The sequence below is a fragment of the Vicugna pacos genome, chromosome 19 (assembly GCF_048564905.1).
Source record: "Vicugna pacos chromosome 19, VicPac4, whole genome shotgun sequence".
In the NCBI taxonomy this organism is placed as follows: Eukaryota; Metazoa; Chordata; class Mammalia; order Artiodactyla; family Camelidae; genus Vicugna; species Vicugna pacos.
This window is the reverse complement of record NC_133005.1, coordinates 35,551,980-35,557,429: the sequence shown is the minus strand read 5'-3', so window position 1 is coordinate 35,557,429 and position 5,450 is coordinate 35,551,980. Positions and strand designations below refer to the sequence as shown.

General features: G+C 53.7%; 1 long non-coding RNA gene across 1 annotated transcript; it reads right to left on the bottom strand.

Moving 5' to 3' along the window:
- Positions 1-1,636: 1,636 nt before the first annotated feature.
- LOC140687308 (uncharacterized) lies at positions 1,637-4,929 on the bottom strand. Its single transcript, XR_012061509.1, has 3 exons — positions 4,835-4,929; positions 2,526-2,737; positions 1,637-1,857 (listed from the first exon to the last, which is right to left on the bottom strand). It is a non-coding gene; the product is annotated as an uncharacterized lncRNA (long non-coding RNA).
- Between the last annotated feature and the right edge of the window lie 521 nt (positions 4,930-5,450).

Below are 5,450 nucleotides of genomic sequence, written 5' to 3'. Positions count from 1 at the left end.
CAGCCCCGGCTCGCCCCACTGCCAGCACGTCCGTGTGAATCCATCTCCCAGCACACAACCCACTAACATGCAAGTGTGAACACAGAGACTTGACACATCACGTGTCCCGAGGACGTGAGTAACTCAAGTGTGAAACAGCTCGTGATGAGCTGTCGTCTAGCTCAGACCCCGTCCCTCCTCCATCCCCGCCCAAGGATGCAGGAATGCCGGAGGAGAGTTCAACCCATAATTACTGTAGCAACAAGTAAATTTTAATTAAGTGAACCACACAGCAGACACGTCTTCCATTAAAGCCTCCCTCTACGATGCGTGACATTGAGATGCTCCAAATTCTACAAGGGCTGCCGACTTACTCTCCGAAAATGAACTTGCTGAGACAGGATGACAAATGAATGATGACAAGGTAGATGAGCCCCCGGTTCCATCTCCGCTCAGAGTTCCTCCTGCGCCTCAGCAGTCATATCTCAGGTGTATTTCCTGACCTGGGGAAGAGTCGGGATTTACCGACAAGGCGGGGCGCTGGATCGTGACCTGTGGAGGGGTCCAAAGCGGGATTCCAATGAACCATCCCCAGGATAACAAAGGAAATGCAGGAGCGCTGTTTACAGCAGGCAGAGAGGGGGGTCTCAGGAGGAGGAAACAAACAATTATCCTTGGCTCCTCGCCAACCAGCTTCCTGACCAGTGTTTATGCCACTTGCACTGATCTACCCCGGATCAGCCCTCCTGCTGGTTTATGACGTTGAATCTCCAGTCATTAGAGCCAATGACTTGGCCCCTCTGGCTCACCAGACACAGACTCTGCAGCACCGGCTTGAAGAGAGACGGCTGCCAGGGCTCCCCCCCACATCGGCTTGTTGGGGCCGGGAGAGGCCGGCTCTGAACCCGGATGACAGGCGGCCTGGTTGTAAATCACTCCTGCCTCCTTTGCCAGGAATTCCTAGGTCAACTTTAGACCCTGAGTTGTGACTTTGGTTTCAACTCAGTGAGTGACACGTCTTGGCCATTAAACTGCCTCAGTGGCATCTCTGATCACGGTTTCCCGCGAACCTACCTCATCTCTGATACTGTTGCGGAAAAGTAACAGTGACATGTCCCCAAATGACAGTCAATGGCCCATTTTATTCATAGCTTCATAAGCCCCAGATGATTTTTATTGTAATTTGCTAGCGAGGCCATTAAGAAGAGGCAGAGTCAGTTGTGGGCCATCAATGACTTTAGTATTTTAATAACTCAGAACAGGCAGAGATGGGTCCCGGCAGGAGTGTTGAGTCAGCGGAGAGCTGGCCTGGAACAGGCCCTGGGCCTGTGGGTTTGCGGGAGTCCACGTGGCGTCCCCCACAAAAGCAAGACGGAAAGGACAGGTGTCTGCTCAGTACACCTGCTGGGACTACCTGAGGACATGAACACCAGCTCGGGCCCCACGTGACGGGCGTCGCTAGGCCGTGATGCTGCCGGGACTGCAGGCACAGGTGGGGCCCAGACCCAGACCTTTGGAGCAGAGATTCCAGCCAGGGACATTTGGCAATTTCTGAGACAGTTTTGGTTGTCACAACGGAGGGGGGAGAGATGCTACTAAACATCCCAAAATGCTTAGGACAGTCCCCCCGACAAAGACCCATCCTGCCCACAATGTCAAGCTTGCCAAGGGTGAGACGCTTTGATTTACAGCCACAGTGAACATTTTATTCCATCGTCTGCATGTTGCCAGAAATGACACACAGCTGGAGGCCTGCCTTTTCATCTGGGTATCGCCGGCTTCGTGCAGAACCAACACTGCGCATAAATCTCTTCTCCTATTTGCTCTCTGGCTTCTTCCAACTGTAATTTTCTCCTTCCCAGTTTTATTTTTCTGTTACTGGAAAAAAAGGTGAAAAAATCAAATCAGCGGAAGAGTCAGTAAAAGTTTTATTTTCCTCAGTTAGAAAGAAGTCAGTCATTTGGAAGTGACTCATGGAAAGCAGAAAACCGATCAAGAAAGATGTGAGGTTCATCAAAAAGTTGAAGATCCCAGAAAAGGAGCAAAGGAAAGTCTCAAGATGAGAGCTAGTCAGCCACAGGAGAGTCACGCAGGCCAGAGAGGAGCCGGGGCCGGGCTGTGGGACGCCTGGGAAAGCGGGGCTGAGCCGGGCTGGTGCGGACTTTCCCAAAGTGCAGATCAAGCCACCTTAGTGGGACCTGATGTCAATTCCCTGAGTCTCAGCCAGAATTTTAAAATGTAAAATAACAGAGCTGAGTGGAAAATGCCAAAGGGTATCACTGACGGGGACAGTGACTGTTGTTTTGTGAAACTTCAGCTTCGTGTCTCCTGTGTGTATGTGAATTCCTGGCCCTGTTGTAAAATATATTTCTTATGTTGGTTTGTGGTCAAAACAGCTTGAAAAACACTGGGCTGGAGGGAACGATGGAGGGTTTGGAGACAATGAAGTATCTGTAAGCAATTTTACAAGCTAAAAGAACAGAGAAATTACCAACCCTGGGGAAAACAAAAGATGCCCAAGAAAGAAAAGGCAAGCACATCCCAACCTGGGCTCTGCCGGGAATAGCGTCCACCTGGTCCCGTGACTTAAGCTGACTGTGACGTAATCAAATCGAGATTTGCCCGCGGAGGGCGGTGGGAGGGGCGGTGCGGGTGATGCAGGGGCGCCAACCCCTCATCTAGGATGCAGACGCTTGGAAGGTCCCAGCACAACCGCAAAGCTCCGTGAATAAGCTCACTCACAAGATTTGGAAGAAACCTGCAAGAAACAGCTAAAGGAATATTGTAGATGTGTCTGGAAAGAGATGGGCAGGAACAGAGAGATTCAATGGCGTTTGATTTAGTGATCACCTATTTATTTAAAAGGAGACTCACACGCAGGGAAACTCAGGACCAATGAGGGTGTGGTGGGCTCACTGGAAAGAGCCAGGGGACCCAGGTGGCTTTTGGTTCCATCGCTTATAGCTGTGTGACCTCGAATATGTCCCTTCTCAGCTTTTGACTCCTGGTGAGCAGTCTCTAAAACAGAGGTCAGGCCCAATGATGTTACCCTGTCCTCAGCCCTTGGGTCTGTCTTGTTGTGAAGTAGCCCAGGATTCTGGGCCTGGCCCACCTCGTCTCTATGTCAGTTAATGTGGACACAATGAGCGCCAGGCACAGAGCAGACGTCAGGGAGCATGTACGGGTTTCCATCAGTGTTGGTGGGACCTGCAGGCACACTGAGTGAGGTCCCGGAACCACGATTCTCGGGATTACTCATTCCCACCCCCAGTGTCAGAAAGGATGCTCTCCCAAAGGCTAGCTGTTACAGCATGCAGGGTGCAGGCCCCTGGTGGGAGACGAGATGATTTTAGGAGCCCACAGAAGGGGCAGAGGCGGCTGGCTGTCCCTCCGTATCCATCATTCTCTTCCCAGAATTATTGGAAGTCCCCCTTTTCAGCTGTGCCCATGGCCACCCAGATGGTAACTGCCTCTCCGGGCCCATCTCGCAGGCACACCTTCCCTGTGGACCTTAAACCACAGTGTGCCGCCCCCTTCTCCCCTTCCCTCCTGCCTGATGTGATGTGTGCCCCCTAGGACCACACAACAACCATGTCCAAAGGTGACAGAGCAGCGAGACAGACGAGGTCAAGGCAGACCCCACAGGGGGCACTGTCCACCCAGCCCTGGGCCCCCACGCCGAGGCTGCTACGTGGTGAGAAACAAACTTTTGGCCCATGAGAGCCGTTGGTATCTGAGGGCCTCGTGCCAGCCAGTGCACTTATACACTGATAACTACAGGAGAGCATTTCTACTTTAATAGTTATTTTTTCACTTAAATGTGAATTAGGGAGAAAATTCCAACTTGTTCACCAAAGTGGTGACTCCATTAAGATGGGGATGAGGTTAAAGTAGGTGGCACCATAATGACTGGATTTATTTTTAAAAACTGGGCATTGGTCTGGCTTAAACGTAAATATTACAGAGATAACAGCATGAGGACTGCGAGGTTTGGCGACAACCGTGACGGTGGCCCTCGAGTGACCAGAGCATGGGAAACACGTGCCTTACAGGACCTGACGCCTGTTTGGTGGCTCCGTGGACGGCTTGTCCCTGGAATCCACGCCCACTTGGGAAAGGTGGCACGAGGCACCTGGAGCAGCAGAGCAGCCAGGGGAGGGATCGGAGCGCGGACATCCTCTGGGGAGAACTAACAACAGCCTCAGAAACACTGAGGCCCCGAAGGCACCCCCTCAGCTCCCGATGCCATGGGGGGTGCAGCACGGGGCCCCCAGACACCAGGCTGGCCTCGACTGCTAGGCCAGCATCTCTGATCATCTGCTGCGTTAGGTGGTGTCCCCATGGCTGTGCTGTGGCCCGACCTCCGAGGGTCACTTTTTGAACTTGCTCACTAAGGCCTGTGTGCAGACCCTGCAGGGAAGCCCTGCTTCCCCGTCCAACCCCTCCCCCAGTCATATCCACATAAAAGTTTCATTGTCCCCTAGCACCTGACCCAGATGCACACTGGCCTTTGGTTTCCACAAATGCCCACCCCCGGCTGTGGGTCAGAAGTCATCCCCAGCATCCACTGTGCTTGGGGTGGCAGGTGCACTCCAGCAATCCCGAATTCCTGTGCGATCCAGGAGCCACCAGGAAGCCTGGGCCCCAGGGAACCTGAGAGCCCAGCAGGGGACCAGATGCTCCGTAGATTGTTGACTATGAGAGGATGATGTCCCAGAGCAGTGGGGAGGATGAACGGGTCCTTTTTACTAAACCCTGCTCTCTCCCCAGGCTTAAGGGGACATGGTGTCTTTACTGACTGTCTGACACTTTCTGGGGGAGTGAAGGGAGGTTCCCCAGAGGCAGGGATCTGCACCTTCACTCTGGTTGGGGATCTGACATCCCTAAGGTAGGTCCTCGAGTCTGCAGACGCCAAGGTGTGTGTTACATCTGGCTCCACGTGATCTCAGGCAGTTCCTTCACCTATAAAGTGGGGGCAGTGCCACTGGGGCAGCTGGAACCCCGGAACCGCTGCCCTGGAGACAGAACTGAATTTCTGTAAAGAGGCTGGTGTTCTGTCAGCAGCCTTGGGGTGAGCTGAGAGAGGGAGGAAAGGAAAGTGCGTTTTCTGGGCCCTGGGGAAGCCCTCCCCGGCGCCCTGAGACTTCTCCTGGAGGCCAAGGCACCAGCTGGATCTGCCTTCCCTGGGGCTGATGAAAGCACCGCCATAAAATTCCCCACTGGGTGAGTCCGGCAAGCGAGATCAGGAGTTCCAGAAACCCCAGGCCTCGCTCTGGAAGCCCCAGTCCACATCCACCCGCACCCAGTCCCTCTGCTCATCTTCTCACTGAAGGGGCGGCAGGATGGTTTCCATGGTTCCCCTTGTCTCACAGGAGCCTGAGCTGGGGGTAGGGGTGGGGGACAAGTTCGCCAAGAGCCACACAGCTCAGGGTGATGTAAGACACCCCAAGATCCTGCCTGCCACGGCACAG